This window comes from Marmota monax, unplaced genomic scaffold (genome assembly GCF_021218885.2).
Source record: "Marmota monax isolate L192 unplaced genomic scaffold, Marmota_monax_Labrador192_F-V1.1 WCK01_AAM20220418_F8-fsc00038, whole genome shotgun sequence".
Classification (NCBI taxonomy): domain Eukaryota; kingdom Metazoa; phylum Chordata; class Mammalia; order Rodentia; family Sciuridae; genus Marmota; species Marmota monax.
In genome coordinates, this window is record NW_026692498.1 from 1,956,987 (window position 1) to 1,976,502 (window position 19,516).

General features: G+C 39.5%; 1 long non-coding RNA gene across 1 annotated transcript; it reads left to right on the forward strand.

The window, feature by feature from the left end:
- Positions 1-5,687: 5,687 nt before the first annotated feature.
- On the forward strand, positions 5,688-19,112 carry LOC131424189 (uncharacterized). The gene is made up of 2 exons (XR_009226834.1): positions 5,688-10,420; positions 14,518-19,112. It is a non-coding gene; the product is annotated as an uncharacterized LOC131424189 (long non-coding RNA).
- The last annotated feature ends 404 nt before the right edge of the window (positions 19,113-19,516 follow it).

Here is a 19,516-nt window from a genome sequence, read left to right on the forward strand (position 1 = left end):
TGGACATCATTACCCTAGGTACATGTATGTCTGCACATATGGTGCAATGATACATTGTGTACAACCAGAGAAATGTAAAGTTGTGCTGCAATTGTGTACAGTGAATCAAAATGCATTCTGCTGTCATATATACTTAATTAAAATAAATACATAAATAAAAAAATAAATGTATAAGAATTTCAGTCAGCTCTTTTGGAAAGTGGCAAAAAGGAGGGAAAGCATATTTCTAGCCTTCTCAAGATCCCATGACACAAATGTTCCCAATCCAGACACAGCTGTCTCTTTGGGTTCAAACAGAGCATTGTTCCAGAAATCCTTTCATGCCCCTAGAGGGAGCACTGGCATAGATTTAATTAGTACTGAAAAAGCCCAGTGTGGCTTCCTGGGGAGGTGTATAAAATTTCCACTCAAATTCAGGAGACTTTGCAAAAAAAAAAAAATGTTTTTGTATTTTCTTTTTTTCATTCTCATAGTGTTAAAGAAAATTTGTTATTCCAGAGGTAATTGATTCTGTTTACACTGTATAATATATGGCCTAATGTGATCCCATATGCTCTGAAGACTCCCCAAAGGAACCTCTATTGCTCAATTAATTGTGATTCCCTATGATACTGCTCAACAGCCTTTAAACAAAGAGGAAATGCAAGGTTTCGCTCTACTATCATGGGAGTATGTTTACTGGTCACTGAAAGTAGACCTAAATTGACTCTTTACTTAAATGAACAACCAATTATGGGATCATTGGACATAGGTGCTAATATCATACCCCTTTTCGTATGGCCTCATACATGGCCCCTTCAAAGGGCAACTCTGGTTTGGGACATAAGAGGCAATAATGAAATGGTGTCCAAGAGCTCCCTGTTTTCACAATGCTCTGCCCTTACCAATCCAACACAAATCAACACTCATGTACAGTCATATGTGATGGCAATACCTTTTGCTACATGGGGCAGAGACATGCTACATAAATTCCAGATGTCTGCAGAATTACCTTTTCCATAGGGTTCTCTGCAGATCTGACTGCCTTGTCACTACAGTGGAAATTCTCCACTCCTTTGTGGGTTGAATAATGGCCACTGTAAAAAGAAATTTGGCAGCTGCAGAGGCCCTTGTTCAAGGACAGCTATAATCAGGACATATTGAACCTTCTACTAGCCCTTGGAATATGCCCATTTTGTTATAAAACCAAAATCAGGAAAATGGACATTATTTCAAGATTTAAGAGAAATTAATAAATGTATAAACTCATGGGTCTGCTTCAATGCAGATCACCAAACACAAACTTAATTCCTCAGGATTTTTATTTATATGTCATTGACTTAAAACAATGTTTTAAAAAAGATTCCTCTCTTTATTTGATGATCAGAAAGATAAAAAAATTGCTTTTACTATCCCCATTTTTAACCATCAAAGCCTACTAATAGATTCCATAGGAAAGTTCTCCTACAAGAAATACTAAGTATCCCAACATTATGTCAATATTTTGTTAATACAGCCTTGTTCTCATGTGATCAGAAATTTTCTCATTTACTTCTTTATCATTGTATGGATAATATATTGCTTATAGGATGAAACATCATAGATGAAATTCTACAAACATTACAGGAAGTGTTATTACAATCAGAACTCCATGTTACAGAAAAAAATCAACATTAATGACCTATCACCTACTTGGGATATACATTATTTCAAAAATATTCAATTGCTCACATCCCAAATTTGATCCTTGTTTCTAATTTTTTTTTTGGTTCATTTATAGCAATTTCTAGTACATTTACATTGGGTAATTTCCTATATTCCATTAAATATTGGTATGCTGTCTCATTTTTTCTAGTTGTTAAAGAAACAACACTACACTGCCTTCTTTAAGCTCTACAAAACATTAACAGAAAATTTTTGCCAGTAATGGTGGATCAATCTCCTGCATATAATGGGCTATTATTGTTGCTAATTTTTGTTGGAAAACTTTATGCTTTTATAGCAGTAATTGCTATTTATAATCAAAGATTGTGTATATCAGAATGGTTACATTCTCCTCATTTTTCAGGCTGTAATTTTCTGCCTTTGGCTGATATATGCATAATTAACTGCTGATGGTTGCACTAAAATTTTATCTTTAACAGGCATGGATATTCATGTTTTATATCTCACTTATGGAAAAATTCTACATCTCCAATACTTACAATTTTTCTCCTATTATCAAGTTGAATTAATAGATTATTTTTAAGCACTTATTTCTTTTCACATGTCTCATGATGGGTGAGGCTCTTTATTATGTCATATTACACACTCCCCCTCTTTCTTGATCTCTACCATTCTTCTTATAGCTGGGTTGATGTTGTATACAGATGGAGGTAAGCAAAGCAGGTATTATCTGTTTTTATTAATGATAAATTCCTGGACCTCTGATGGAAGGTAACACACAGATGCGACTCTGAGATCTCTTTATACTTTATTTTCAGATGCTGTAGAAGCTCATAGATATTTTCATCAAAACCCTCGCTCACTAATGAAGATGTTTTCCATTTTTTCCCAACAGGCTGTGCCATTGTCAGTAACTGTTCTCACTGTATGCCCTTCTGGGAACCCATGTGGGAATCTGTAAATCCACAGGGCCTACAGTCTAATGCACTTTGGGAAATGGATAATGTCCATTTCCTTTCCATCTCCCTTTTATCCTTTTTCCTTTCTCCATATTTCCATTAAGACTAATTCTGGGTTCATTTGGGCTAGTGCCCATAGGTCTGAAAAGGTACCTGCTTGCATTTCTCATTTATTACTCTACTTTGCCACTATGGGCAAATACATTTAAAAATATATCAATATATGCACTTTCATATATGTCCTATGCTTTTGCATAATTTTGTACTCATTGGATTGACTGTCAGGCTTACAAACAAACTATGAAATTGGCCTGTGATATGGTGAAAAATATGAATTATAACTCTATGGAAATCAATATGCTAAATGAAGCACAAAAATCATCAAGTCATTCTTCACAATTGGGCTGCAAATGATTATTTATTAGTATTATATCATAAAGGCTGTAATAATCTTAACAATATATGTTGCTTTAATTTAAGTGACAATAGTACCTCTAGTTCAAAAGAGTTATATTACCTTATAGACATCATTAAAAAGATCCAACTGGATTATGGAAGTTTAGATATACTGGATTGGTTAATCGTGTGGTTAACCAATCTTACTTGGATTAAACAACTAGTCATAGGTGAGTGTCTACTAATACTCAGATTGTTGTTTTGTTTTTGTTATTATCATAGCCTACCCTATTTTTTACCTCCACCAATATTGAAAAACAAAACAAACCCCAAATGTTATCCCTCCAAAAGGCCACACAAACCAAAAAAGAAGAAGCTATAAGTGTGTGACTGTGGAAATGTACTAAACAGCAAGTGTCTCTGGTGAGCAAATTCTTGGAGAATAAAGGTGTCCTGTTTCCCACAGCTGGAACATTCTGCAGTTTCTCCCAGACACTATTACGATAACTAATGCATGGTTGACCAGAACACCTAATGTACTAATGGTGCAGTGAGCTAATGTAACCTATCAGTATAAATAAAGACAGCTGCTTAGACAAGCAGCCATTTTGCCCCTGCATCTTGTTTCTTTCTCTTTTTGTTCCCTTACAGTCTCAGGACCTTCCACAGGTCATAGATGTGTGCACGAGGATCTTCAATGTTTTACTGGTTTCTTTCCCTACTCATGCAGTCATTGGAGCTTAGCAACATTGCCACGTTCACAGTCATGCATAGTGCCAACCTCTGACCCTTCATGATGCTAAGGTTTTTCTTCAAGGTATTTAAATATCTTAGATATTTTCTCATCATGAGTGAGTTTCATGGCCAACCCTAGCATCTAAGAAGATCAGGGCCTACCCAAAAGCCTCAGGAGGACCCAAGGACTTCTCCAGAATTTCAGTCATGTTTAGAAAGGTCCTCATGGTCTTCATGGTGCTCAGATTATTGCTCAGGTTTTAGAATAGGCTAAAGTCCTACAAAATCTCAGAGGGGTAAAGTTCATTTACTGTTGACTCAATAGTGTTCAAAATCTACTCAGAGTATTAGGGGGCTCAGGGTCTTCCTTAGGTTGACAGATGTATGCATGGCCTTCCCCAAAATCTCAGTGTCTCATTGCCTTTCCAGATTCTCAGTGAAGCACAGCACCATTCCCAAGGTCTGTAAGAGCTCTGGGCCTTCCTGAAGGTTCTCAATAGGTGCCATTGGTTTCTCTAGGGGCTCACTGAGTTTGAGAACCATTCTCAGAATCCCCTTCTCTTTAAGGCTCTTTAACACCTTCTCTATGAGGCTCAGTGCTATTCTTGGGATCTCAGTGATGCTCACTGCTTCTCCCAGCCTCAGAGCTAGTCTCTGAATCTTTCCCAAGCAAACGGTAGGTTCAGGGTTTTTCAGAGTTTCTCATTGAATCCCAGGGAATTGCCTAGAGTCTCTGTGGAGCTGAGGGCCATTTCCAGCATCACAGTTGTGCTCAGCTGTTCTCCAGGATTTGATTTTATGTCAGGACCTTCCCAAGAGTAATAGTGAGAACTAGGGTCTTCCTTTCTATTTCAGCTTAGATTCTTCTATGGAATTCTAGATAACTAATTGCCTTCATTAATGACTCAGTGGGGATTATTGTCTTTCCAGTCTGTCATTGAAATTCTGGGACATTCTCATTGTCACAGTGGTGGTGAGGGCCTTCCACTTTGTGTCATGGGTCCTCAGAGCCACCAAAAGTTTCTGAGTATAAGCTCAGGGCTGTCTCCATCTGATTTTAACTCTGAAGTATTCTGCATGATGGTTAATAGGCTCTTGTCTGTCAGATCTGGTCTGCTGGAGAACACTTCATCCATGACATCAGTGCAGTTGTAATAGGTTGTCCTGTTCTGATAGGCAGCAGAGTTTCTGGGTTTAGAGTCTAGAAAACTTCAAAAAGCCTATGTGGATTTTCATAGAACATGCCCTGGTATCTGTCCATTCTTTCATTATTCAGCCAATATCATCCTTTGTAATCTTATAATGTCAAAATTAATGAGGAACAGGTACACCTAATTCTTGTTTCATAGCCAGTTTATTAGCTTCCAATACCATAAGGGCCATGACTGCAAGGGCCCATAAGCAAGGTGGCCAGCCTTGGGCTACATACAGAGTCCAGCTCTTTAGATAGATAGGCCCCTGGATGTGCCATGTTCCCAGCATTTGAGACAGGACCCCTACAGCTATTCCATACCATTCATGGACCTACAGGAAGAAAGGCTTTGTGAGGTCAGGGAGTCCTAGTCCAGGTGTATGGGTGAGTACTTCTTTAGTATCCTCCCCAGAGTCCTTTTGTTTTTTTGGTCCTCCAAATTGAAGATTCTGTTTTTCCTTTGTGTGCCTTCATAGAGAGGTTTTGCCATAACTGAAACGTTGGGGATCCATATACAGCAGAATTAAGTATGACCATCTCTATGATTTGACAGCAGGTTGAAGGGACTTGAATTGAGCAGGTCACCTGTTTAGTCTTGTAGCCCAGTTGCCACTGACTCTGAGCCAGACAGAAACTTGACTTTTTCTTAACAGATCTGCGCTTTATTTTTTGAAATTTTGTAACCAGCCTTAAGTAGGAGAGTGAGAAGCTGCTGCGTTCCTTTTATGCCATGTTCTCTGGTTGATATCCCGGTATTTCAATTTAGCAGGCCATGTAGTAGTCATGGCCTGCTAAATTGAAATGCTGGGATAAGAGGAAAGGATGATGAGTTTGTTTCCTGGGGCCATCTTAATTGTGGTCTCTTTCTTTGAAAGTGGGCCCACAGGTTGGGTCACAACCAAATGGTGAGCCCCAGTGTCCACCATAATTTTCATAGGTTGGTTCCCTATAAGTGTTGGGACCACAGGTTTCTGGGTGCCCAAAGAGATGGAGCCCAGTCAGTCCTAGTCCTCATCATAATTTTCCAAGTCTTCAAATCCCACAAAATTTATTCATGGGCATCATAGGGGTGTCTGTGGCATTGAGCATGATGGGGGACATATTTGTAGGGTTGGTATCATCCTTGAAGGACTTGTCCTCACTTATCCTGGTAAGGAGTAGAAAGAACCCAGTTGACTTTCTTCAGTGTGGGGCATTCATTTTCCCAGTGTCCCTCTGGCAGTGGGTGCATTGGTTTAGTCTCAGCCTAGTCTCCAGGTGAGGAGGTTGGTCCAGACCATCCTCCAGCCCTGCATCTGGTTCTGATTCTGATATTTGTTTTGGCTTTGTCCTGGTGGGAACCCCTTTGGGTGACTTCTGGGTCTGTAGTAAGGGCAGCTGCAAGGAAAAACCATCTTCTTCATTTTTCAGTCTGCTTCTTGCTGGGTCTCTTGGTCTTGATTGACAAACACTGTGGTGGCCACTTCAAACAGCTCACTGGCATTCTTCCCAGCAAAACCCTCTAACCTACCTGCTTTTGTCTGTTTTGTAGTTTTGTTGACTGTCACTCTGGGCCTGTCCCACAATGATTGTGTTGTCCACCTGCTGGTTGTCTGGTGCCTCAGGATCAAAGGGAGAAAAGAGAGGCTTCACAAGGTTGTCCATAGAACTGGCTGGGGCTTTCATCAGGCTTTTGGAGTACTTCTGACATCTTGTTCATATTTAGGGCTCTCCTTCCCCTTCTTTGAAGTCTCCTACGAGGGGTTCTTTATATCTGTTTATGTTTCAGAGTTCTTCATCTTTGCTGGGGTCCCACCCTGAGTCTGTGTTGGGGAACTGGGCCTGGGCATAGGATTGGATGTTGCCTTGTGCATCTGGAACATGTTTCTCTAGCCATTTTAAATCACTTGGTCACCCATTTGCCCTCATCTGTAATGAATAGATTAAGAAGTAGCTGGCAGCAGTTCCCCCAGTGTTTTAGTCAGCTATTTTGCTGTTTGACTAAAGGATCTGACCAGAACAATTTTAAAGGAGAAAAAGTTAACTTGAGGAATCAGTTTTAGATGTCCTAGTCTATAGAAGGCTGAGTTCATTCCTTGGGGCTCCAGTTGAGGCAGAACATCATGGCAGATGAATGTGGCAGAGGGACACAGATCACATATTGATCAGTAAGCAGAGAGAGAGATTCCACTTGTGAGATACAAATATATATCTAAAACCACACCTCAATTCCCATTCCCTCCTGCCACACGCTACCACTTTAGTTATCACTCAGTTAATCTGTATTAGGTGATTAAATAATTAATTAGATTAAGACTCTTACAACCCAACTATTTCTCCTCTGAACCTTCTTGCATTATATAACAATAATGCAAGTGAGCTTTTGGGGGACACCTCACATCTAAACCATAACAAGCAGGTAGGTTAGTGGGTCTGGATAATGAATCTCATCATACCAATCATGGTCTGAGTTTTCTCTGTGTAGGAGTGTATGATTTTTCCAATTTTAGAGATAATTTTAGGAGAAAGCCTGATACTTAAAAATGCTTTAGGCCCCTCAGATGATTTTCTCCTGGTCACTGTAGGCAGGTCTTCTAGTCTCTCACAGGGGCATCTGGAGAGGTGTCAGCTGGTTGTGGCTCTGGTCTTAGGATGGGTTCCCATCTTGGTCTTGCAAGGTGGAGGAGGAACCTTTTTCTTTGGGGAAGCCTCTGGCCTTGAGGATCTTATAGAGGAAGGAGGAGCTGGTATTGAAGGGCTATATTCTGCAGTTTCTGGAAACAAGGGGGCTGAGGGCACTGCCCATTGTCTCGATGGTCTTGAGAATGTTGGGTAGAGTGGCATGTAAGGAGGTGGGTTCTCTTCTGACTCACTGGGCAAAATTGGTTCTTGTTCTGCCCTTTGTCAGATTTTCTCTGCTTAGTTGCCTTTTGGGGGGTCATAGAGGCTGGTATAATCTGAGCTAACAACAATTTGGATTGTCTATCTAGACAGGCTCTCAACCAAAGGGTATGTTTCCAGACTATATCTTTCCAGCATTCAAGGGATCTATTCTGGGTATCCAGGGATTCCAACAACTATTAAAAAGACTTCAGCAATGAGAGTTTTAATTAAAGATCCTCCTGGTGGCCACACCTAAGCTTGGCCATTCTAATTCACAGAGAGTACACAACTTTGCTGAGTAAATTTCACCCCATAGTCTCTCCTAAAACCTTTATTAAGGTTTCACAACAGACATTCCAAGGGCTTTAAGGGATTTAGTTACTTTGTGTGCCTCCCATATTCCACCTTGCAACAGTGTCACACACTTCTGACAAGAATCACATAGTCCATCTCCAGCCTTTCTCCTCTTAGGACTTAGGGTCCTCTCAGCCTTGTCGGTCCATGTCAACCCCCAACCTGGAGCTTCCACCTAGATGTTGGTTGGTGCAATTCTGTCACAGACTGTATGAGGTTCCATGGAACCATGAATTGGGACTCAGCACTCACTTTGTACTCAGGTTGGGTCTGAATTCTTCCCTTGTTCATCTCATTTACACTTTCACATAGACATGGTGTTATGGGCCAGGCTCTATGAGCAATGACCAAACAGACTCCATTTTATCCTGAGACTCTATGTCATGTAAGAAATGCTTCTCCCATGAGAAAATTCTGCCTCTGCCATCCTGATCCTGCTTATCACACCCTGCTTAGAAACAGTTTTTTTTTTCTGTTCTTATATAATGTAAAATGTTTTTGGTTCCCATTTTTTTTTTTTGGATAGTGTATCCTGTCAGAAAAATATTGTCTAGATGTTAATAACTATTGTTTAACTGGTACTCAAATGGGGTCATTTTGACTTTCTTCCCCTTCTGCTTATGATTTTAGATATCATGTTGTTTGTTTAGTTTGAATCATAGCAAGAGCCTCTTATAATTAATGTGGTTTTGGACTATAAAGCTCTATTCTAACCCTTTGACAGGGTAAAGAAGATTATAAACTTGCAATCTTCCCCTTAGCCTATCAGCTGGTAAATCCAGACTACCCGCTATTGAATAAATATTCCACATCCTGCTTAAGACAGATGCAGTGATTTACTGCAATCTTGCCATAGCAATTGTCAGAGCAATATTTTACACCCCCATATTACACAACAAAAAGGGAGGCATGGTTTCCCCTATGCTTGCTGACCCCAAACAGAGACTAATTAGGTGACTCCCTGGATCCTTTTTGGCTCCAACTCCTTTTGGAGGTTATTTAGGACCCTCAGATGTTGAACAAGCCTCTCTTCTACCTACATAGGCCTCTTGGTTGAAGTCAGATGGGATATAACTGAAGAACCTGGGACCTACCTGTTTGGTCAGGTGGTGCTCCATGTTCCCTATTCTTGGATTCTTCTCCTCATGGGTTCTGTTATGCTTCAGGGTGGCAGCTCTGAGATGTCAGGTGAGTCGTGCCTCCTTCAGTAGAGTTGCCTCTGTGGTGTGCTAAGGGGTGCAATGTCCTCCAACATCCCAGACTCCAGAGACAAGAGAGGCAACTTCACCATTTCCATCCCATATGGATTGCCAAATGATGCAGGACAGATGAGGCTGCACACCTGAGGAATTAGCAGAAGGAAGGTTTATTGGTGACAGCTGGTTCAGAGTGTGGCTATATCCTAAAATTTCCTCTACTGAACCATTAGTCTAGAAACTCTTTGAACTTTATACCCACTGGGAGGAGGGGCTTGGATTTCCACTTTTACTGGAGTCTACCTAAAAGTATCTTTTTTTCTTTGAGTTCATAGTGCTTTTGTCTCACTTTTTTAAAGATGAGTCAGAGGTTATATGCTTTACCACAAAAGCAGAAGTAACATCACAAAGTGTTTTGCCAAACTTAGCTTTTACAAGACAGAGTAATAGGAAATAGAAAGTCTAACCACATTTGGGTTTTTTTTTTTTTTTTTGCAGAATTTTTTTTTTCTGATGTTCTCTTAATAAAAACAGATATGTTGAAAGTACCTTTAGAAACTTAATTAAGGTTCTTTGGTGGAGGAGGGTGCACCACTACACTGTGGGACTTCACACAGTTTCAGTAGGTCTTATTGACTTTTCCTGGGGCTCATGGATTTCAGAGCCATCCTCAGAGTCCACTTTGTCTTCAGGATCTTTTAAATGTTCTCCATGAGGTGTTGGGGATGCAAATCAAGTCAAGATGGCACCTGGCACTTTGCCAGGAAGAGTGGTTTGTGAAGCAACGCCAGCGAGCCATTAAGATGGTGAGGATTCCTTATTAGCTGACTGCTGTATCTAGATGATGTTAATTAAGTTAAGCTGTGTGTAATTAGTTGAGTATATATACCTCTGCTGTCCAGCAGAAAAGCGGCTCCAGCTACTTTGAGTTCTTGCTGAGTTCCTGCTGAGTTTACTCCCAATAAAGTAGTTCCTGCTTCGACCTTCAAGTTGCTTGTCACCTCTCAGTTATTTAGCCCAACTGGACTATGGCATATGGTGGCCCGTATGGGGAATCTCCACGCCTGGGAGTAAGTGACAAGGTAAGCTGCTCACTCCTGACAGGGCGAGAAGATGTGTGACCATTTCAGGGGGTAGTGTGTTCTTGTGTTGATTTGTTTCATTTTTGTTTCAAGCTGCCTGTCCCTAGAAATAAATAGGATGGGAGAAAAGTTGTTCGCCCCTGATGAAGAGATAGAGATAGACTATGGATGCACATGTCAAGATAGAAAAATTGATACAATGAATTTTGTTCCATTTTTGTCTTGTTTTGTCTCAGATTTGTTTTGCATTATCTTAGTGAGGGGTATCTTTGTCATGGAAATATGGGATTAAAAATTAGTAAGAGGGGCTGAGGTTGTGGCTCAGAGGTAGAGAGCTTGCCTACCATGTGTGAGGCACTGGGTTCGATCCTCAGCACCACATAAAAATAAAATAAAGATATTGTGCCCATTTATAACTAAAAATAAATATTTTTAAAAATTAGTAACAACCAAACCGAAAGGGCATTAAGTAAATTGCTAAAGGAGGGAGGCATCTCAGTAAAATCAAGAACAGTTAGGGCATACGTTAAGATGATACAAAGGTGTAGCCCATGGTTCATTAAAGAGGGGTTGTTAAATATATCACAATGGAACCATCATGGTGAAGATTTTAAAAAGATAGAAAAGGAAAGCCCAGGAACTCTGCCAGTTGTCACATTACCATTGTGGACGTTAGTACGATCCTGTTTGCTTAGTCAAGGAAGTCTCTCAAGTTAGTCAGACAAGGGAAGAAAGTTTAGAGGAGAAAGGGGCTATCAGGGGAGAAGTTACAACAGGAGGTTGCTACTAACCCCTTTCTATCACCAGAGGGCATATGTATTCAACAAACAGCTCCACCTATGGAGACAACATATGCTGAGTGGCCCTCAACCCCTATGGTTGATAGATGGGTCCTGAGACAGGACCTCAAAGATTAGCATGCCCTGTATTTCAGAATGAGGAAGGGCAGCAAATTCACCATGCTTTATATTTCAAAACTGTGAAGCAGCTGAAAGAGGCTGTAACAACCTATGGTCCTCAAGCCCCTTTCAATGTAAGTATGGTTGAGTCCATTGCCAATTTGAATATGCCGTTGGCGGATTGGGCTAGCATGTGCAAAGCTGTGCTGAATGGAGGACAATATTTGCTATGGAGGGTTGCCAATCAGGAATTTTGTATGGAGATGGCTAGGTGAAATGCAGCAGCCGGTTATCCTCAGAGAAATCTAGATATGTTGCTAGCAGAGGGACCTTATGAGGGTCAGCAGCAACAAATTGGATATGATCCTGCCATATATTCACAAATCACTTCAGCTGCTGTTAGGGCATAGAAAACTTTACAAGGACATGGAGATTTACAAGGTCAATTATATAAGGTAATACAAGGAACTAATGAACCTTACGTGAATTTGTAGATAGGCTTATACAAACAGCTACCAGAGTCTTTGGGGATGCAGAACAAGTGATGCCATTGGTGAAACAGCTAGTCTATGAACAAGCCAATAGATGGTGTAGGGAGGCCATTAGACCATGGAAACATGGAGATTTAAACACATATATTAAATTATGTAGACATTAATGAACAAGGGCAAGTTTTGGCAGCTGCAGTACAACAGGCTTTAGGTGCCAGGCCAAAAACATGCTACAATTGTGGACAAATAGGACATTTTAAAAGGAGTTGCCCCATAGGAGGAGGGTTTAACAAAACTGGGTATCAAAGGGGTAGAATACCAGGTATTTGCCCACGATGCCATAGAGGGAGACATTGGGCTTATGAGTGCCGTTCTCAGACTACTGTAGAGGGTACTCCATTGTCAAGAAACAGACAAGGATCAGGTGTTTACCCACGATATTGTGGAGGAAAACATTGGACTCCAGGCCCCAAAAACATGCAGGGGGGCCCAATGCTCTGGGGCCCACAACCACAAATATACAGGGCATTGGAGGAACCCAGCAACACCATCAGGTTAGTGCCCAGGACACATTATCCATTAGATCCCTCATTAGACAAGCCATAGGGAGCACAGAGTTGGACATCTGCACCTCTGCCAGAGTAGTACTAACTCCAGAGATGGGAGTTCAAATCATTCTCATAGGGGTAAAAGGACCTCTTCCCCAAGGAACAGTAGGCTTATTATTAGGACGTAGTTCTACTCTAAAAGGACTTATGATAAGTCCTGGGGTAATTGATCCCGATTTTTAAGGGGAAATAAAAATTATAGCAGTTCTTCAAGGGGTATATCTGTAATTTCACCAGGAGATAGAATTGCAAAGTTATTAATAATACACAGCCTACATGATAAATTTTCCAATTGTACTGTAGAAAGAGGTTCCAGGGGATTAGGCTCCACAGGTGTAGATTGGGCTATGCTTTCTTTAAATTTAGATTCTCACCCCATGATAAAACTAAATATTCAAGGACATGAATTTAATGGGCTACTGGATACAGGTGCAGATGTTAGCATTATCTACCATCAAGAATGGCCAAAACATTGGCCATTATAACAAGCCACTCAAACGCTTCGAGGCCTAGGAGTGGTGACTAATCCCCATAGAAGTGCGATGGTATTAGATTGGAAGGATCCTGAAGGATGTGAAGGAACTATACAGCCATATGTATTGGATCATCTTCTTATAAATTTATGGGGACGAGATGTTCTAGATCAATTAAGATTAACATTGACAAATAACATCAATTCAAATGTGCCCACTATTATGGCTAGACAAGGTTTTAGGAAAGAAAAAGTATTAGGAGAACAAGGACAAGGTATAGTGGCACCAATACAAATAGATCAAAAAACAGATAAACATGGATTGGGTTTTCAGGAGGAGTCACTGGGACAATAAAAATTACTTGGAAATCAGAAAGACCAGTAGGCGTTCCTCAGTGGCCCCTGACTAAAAAAAAAAGATACAAGCAGCCCATGACCTGGTCAAACAACAATTAGTGGAGGGACATATACAACCTTCTGTATCTCCCTATAATACTCCCATTTTTGTCATCAAAAAGAAATCTGGTAAATGGAGATTATTGCAAGATTTAAGAGCTATTAATAATGAGATGGTTATCATGGGACCTGCTCAATCAGGGATTCCTCGATTACCTGCTTTGCCAAAAACCTGGTATGTTTTAGTTATAGATATTAAAGATTTTTTTTTCCATTCCAATTCATCCTGAGGATAGTCCACATTTTGCATTTACTGTCCCTGCGCTGGATCATGAGGGTCCAGATCAGCGATATGAATGGAAAGTACTCCCTCAAGGGATGGCTAACAGCCCAACTATGTGTCAAATTTATGTTAACAAAGAAATCCAGCCACTTAGAAATCAAAATCCTGAACTACAAATATTTCACTATATGGACGATGTATTATTAGCACACAAAGATAAAAACACATTGCTAGAATGTTATGCCACACTTACAAACTTATTAAAAAATTATAATCTAGAGATAGCAATAGATAAAGTACAATTAAATTTTCCAATTAATTATTTAGGAGTTCCATTATCCTCAACCATGGTCTGCCCACCAAAAATTCAAATATGAGTAGATCAACTTAAAACATTTAATGACTTTGAAAAGTTGTTAGGAAACATAAATTGGATGAGGCCTTATCTAGGCATACCAACAGGAGAGTTGGGACCTTTATTTGATATCCTAAAAGGTCCATCAGATCCAAATTCACCCCGAATGTTAACGCCTGAAGCAAGAAAGTCATTAAAACTCATTGAAACATATATGAAAAATATGCATTTGGATAGAATTGATACAAGTTTGCCTTTTTTATTTATTGTACTACCAACAAAAAATATTCCTACAGGAGTATTTTGGCAAAAAGGTCCATTATTATGGATACATTTATCTTATTCTCCTAACACTATTCTTACTAGGTATCCTGAGGCTGTAGGACAATTAATACTCAAAGGAATAAAAGCAGCAAAGGGAGTGTTTGGAATTTCTCCCAATAAAATTATTACTCCATATAATGTGGATCAAATTCATGAGTTAGCTAATGAGTTAAATACTTGGGCAATAATCATGTGCAAATCTAATGTTTCATTTGATAACCACTTACCATCTAATCCTTTGTTGTCTTTTTGGTCCTCGCATCCTATAGTTTTTCCAAGAATGACAAGAAAAACACCTATCATGAATGCTCCAAATATATTCACTGATCGATCAAGGAATGGTACAGCAACAGTAGTTACCCCTGATCAAGGTTTTACATTTTTAATACTTGAACAATCAGCTCAAAAGGTTGAACTTAATGCAGTATTAAAAGCTTTTGTGATGTTTAAAGATTCCGTATTTAATTTATTTTCTGACAGTTTATATATAGTTAATGCTATAAATTCCCTTGAAGATGCTGGTAGGATTTCCCCTTCCTTTATTGTTTTCCAATATACAAAGTCTAATCTGGGACAGAAAAGATCCATTCTTTATAGGATATATCAGGGCACATACAGGATTGCCTGGAGCCCTTAGTTTGGGCAATGATTTAGCAGATAAAACAACATATGACATACATATATTTTTCTGTACTAGAAGAAGCTACAAATTTTCACAAATCCTTCCATGTTAATGCTAATACTTTATGAAAGCATTTAAAAATAACTAAGGAACAAGCTAGACATATAATAAAACAATGTCAAAATTGTGTGACCTTTATACCACAAGTTAATCTTGGAATCAATCCTAGAGGACTGATACCTAATCATATCTGGCAAATGGACGTCACACATTTGCCAGAATTTGGAAAATTAAAATATTTACATGTTACAGTTATACTTCTTCCAGATATTTGATGGGCTCCCTTCATGCCAGAGAAAAAACTAAAGATGTTATAGCTCATTGCTTACAAAATTTTGCCACTGTGGGCATTCCAAAACAGTTAAAAACAGATAATGGCCCTGGCTATAATTTTGCTTCTTTTAAACAATTTTGCCATAATTTGACATTACTCATATAACAGGTATCCTGTATAATCCATAGGGACAAGGCATAGTTGAAAGAGCCCATCAAACTATTAAGATGTACTTATTAAAACAAAAAGAGGGAATTGGGAAAGGATATAAATCCCCCAAAGATAAATTTATCATAACCCTTTTTATGTTAAAATTTTTTAATTTGGATTCATCAGGACTTAGTGCTGCGGAAAGGCACATGTGTCCAAAAAATGTACATAAGCCAAAGGTACTTTGGAAGGATATTCTAACTGGACAATGGAAAGGTTCTGACCCAGTGATTTTCTGGAGTCAGGGGTCTGTTTGTGTGTTTCCACAGGGAGAACAGCAGCCAATTTGGATTCTAGAGAGACTAACTAAAGCGATTTCTACAGACCAAGAAGAAGATGATTTGGCTCAAAATCCATAACAGCTGATATCCAGAACTCCAGTTTAGCTATCTTTACATCTGAAAAAATGGTTCCCACACCTGGAGGCTAATGAATAATAGCACCATTAAGGTCTATTTCAAATGTAAAAAACCTTGAGGCTTACTTATGGGAATACCTTCAAACCCATATGCAAGTTACAAGAAGAAGTTTTCTATTCTATTTTTTGAGCTCATACAGACCTAGGTTAATGTTTTTCTGATTATTTTTATTTTTTAATCAACTGTGGAGTTTTTAAACATTGCAATGGAAATTTCACCTGTGAAAAGCTACAAGGCTTTTACTATTGTGTTATGTGTACACACTTGTGCTATGTGTTGTATGTCTGTATGTGTGTATGTCCATATATCAGGAGCACTCATGAAAAAATTGGATCCAAATATCTTTTATTCACATGATTTAAATGTTTAATTTAAATTGGGTATTGTTTTAATATGTGAACAAAAAAGGAGGTTAACAGATCTGTTTGTTTACTTTCACCTTTCCTTTTCATTATATCTAATAATTCTGTTCAGAATATTGTACTAAATTGTTCAGAAAATTGTTTTCTTAGTGCTTGCTGGAATGCTGCACAATTTTCTTTAGCCATTATTGCTAGAATTCCTACCTTAAGACAAAAATAGAAGAATTACCAGTATTACTGAAAAACTAAATGAGACTTCGTAATTACAGCTAACATCATCACAGTTGTTGCTGTTTCTGCTGCTGCCACTACAGCTTCTGCAATAGCTATCACACAAACTGTATAAACTGATGCATCAATGAATAATGTAACTCAACAAGTAATGCTCAAAGAGTTGATTTGCTGTGAGAAGAAATAGACATATTAATGGACTTCTCTGCTTTGAGCAGAGAACAACAAAATAAAAATAAAATACATACCCCAAAGTAAATAAAGTATATACCCCAAAGTAATGCCCCAATGTCCTACCTCTCCAGTCACACCCTATCAGTCTTCAGCTATCACTCAGTTAATTCCTATCAGGGAATTAACTCACTTATTGAATTAATGCTCTTAGGACCCAATCATTTCTTCTCTGAACATATTGCATTGTCTCCCATGTGAGCTTTTGGGGGACACCCCACATTGTGAACATAACATTCCACACCTGGCCCCCAAAAGCTCACAACCATCTCACAATGCAAAGTCCATTTTGTCCATTCCCAGAGTCTCCATGGTCTCAACAGTTCCAAGACTGCTCTGAGTTCAAGTCCAAAGTCTTCTCTGAGGCTCAATGCAATCTTTCATTATGAGCTTCTATAAAATTAAAAGCAATTTACAATTACCCAATATATAATGGGTACAAAGTAAACATTTTCATTTACAAAATTAGGGGCATAGAAAGAAGGGATAGGATCAGAGCAAGACCAAAATCCAGCTGGTCAAACAGGTCCTGTAGTTCTGTGTCCACATCTGAAACACATGGCATCATGATGTTCTTCCCAAAGGTCTTGTGTATCCCTGCCTCTGTGGCCTTGTTGCTTGTAGCCCAAGTGGTTGTTTTGGGCTTGTCTCTGCTCAATTCCTGCAGCTTTCCAAGAATGATGTCTATGTTACTGGCATTTCTTAATGAGGAGGGTTTATCTCGACTGCAGCTTCAGTTTCCTCCTCATAACTGCAGACTTTGACTTCTCAGGTGCCCACAGGGACTCCAATCCTGTTGCCCTTTGTCTGGTATCCCAGGCCTTCCTTTGAAATCATGGAAGAACCCTCCATAAATCCCTAACTCAAGCATCCTACATTCATGCAGAGCAAGAACCTCATGATTGGTCCCAAGGACTGCCAGTATGTTGAGCAATAACCAAGCCTCCAGGGATGCTGGCTTCAACAGCCTCTGAGTGTTTGTGTAGTGGAGCCTGTGGAAAACACTCTGTAGGCCCCCTTGCATAAGAAGGTTTACCCTCTGTTTTCTTGTTAAGAAAACTCTCACCTTTACTCCCAGGAGCTTGGAGTGTAGACTTGCTAGATTTTGAGAAGCCCTTAAGCCACCTTTCTTATTGTCTCTGTTCAAAGTCTTTAGCATTTTTGTAGTGGTGATAATGGCTTTAACAACTGAAACTTCCTTAGCTTTAGTTTTATGACCTTTCAAGTTAACTATTTCCAAATATTTCTTCTCTGCTTTCTGCTCCTGAATAACCCAATAAATTTTGCTAAAACATGTCAGCAATATCTATGTCATGGCCTATATGCTATGCTGCCTAAACATTTCTTCCACCACATAAGGAAGTCACTTCTGGGGCTAGGGTTGTGGCTCAGTGTCAGAGCACTCACCTAGCATGTGTGAGGCACTGGATTCAATCCTCAGCACCACATCAATAATAAATAACTAAAAATAAAGTTATTGTGTTCATCTACAACTAAGAAAATGTCCACTGCTTCTAAAATCAGCCCCACTGAAAGTCTCAGGACCTGGGCAAAATGCAGATACTTCTCAGCCAGAACATAACAAGAATGGTCTCAACTCCAAATTCCCATAAAGTCCTCCATTTCTAAACCCTCTTGAGCCTGGTCTTCACTGACTGGTGTCCTGTTGCCATTCTGGTCTTCTGAGCTCCCGCCAGAATCAGCCATTAATCTCTGCTTACAAAAATATAAAGCATTTCCATCTGCACAGCTACACATCGCAAAATTCCTCCCACCAATTCCAAAAAGCTCAAAATGCTTATTAAACATGAGTGAAACCCCAGAAGGCTTTCCTGATAAGAGGAAACAGCAAAATCATCAATGTGGAGACCAACAGACCAGATGTTTCTGACCACAGGGTAAATAATGTCACTGAGAAATCTGGTGGTAGCTGGTAAGGATTGAAAAGGTGGTTAAAACCCCCAAATTTTGTATGAATAATAGAGCAAATGAACAAGAATTCAGCCAGCTGAAACAAGGATGCACTCAAGCTGGAGAGCCTTATGAGGACCTGACATCCCATCACTTGTCACATCCCCTGAGCCTCTGCGTAATCGTCACCACTCTCAAACTCTACCACCTAATCTGGACCTTGGTGAGAGCCACAACTTCTCCCTATGACCCTCTCCGCAATTGGTCATCCACTCCATGCCAGGAAAAGCCTGCCTTGCTTCCAGACCTGATCACCGGGTCTGAGTGAGAGTGCATCTGCTGGACTTAAAGCCTAAGACTTGCAGAGAAAATGTCTGTCATTAGACTATCATGATTAAGTGTGTTTTGCAGTGCTTAGAATTAATCTAGAAGTTTTGCTGTGAATTAATTAATCTAGAATTGTTTGCTGTGAATTGATTATGTCTATTGCAATGCCTAGCATTAAGGATTGTCATTTTCTTGATTAAAAACCTATAAAATGAAACTGCATGGAGTAATTTGAGTGAATAAATCATTGAAAGGGGCAGAAGAGAATGGACATTCTTTACTCCTCCCCTCGACTGTGTATATCACAATTTCACCCCTCGTTACAATGGTGAAAGAGTGTGGCAGAGGGAAGAAACTCACATGGCCAACAGAAAGCAGAAGATAACTCCATTAACCAGATACAAAATGTGTATCAGAAAGCCATGCCCCAAAAGTCCCAACTCCTCCAGCCACACCTCAACAGCCTTCAGTGACCACTCAGTTAAACCAAATGAGGAAACTGAATCACTGAGTATGTGAAGGCTCTTAAAACACAATCATTTCTCCTCTGAACCTTCTTACATTGTCTCGTGTAAAGATTTGGAGTATATCTTACATCAAAACTATAACAAGAGTTGTGGT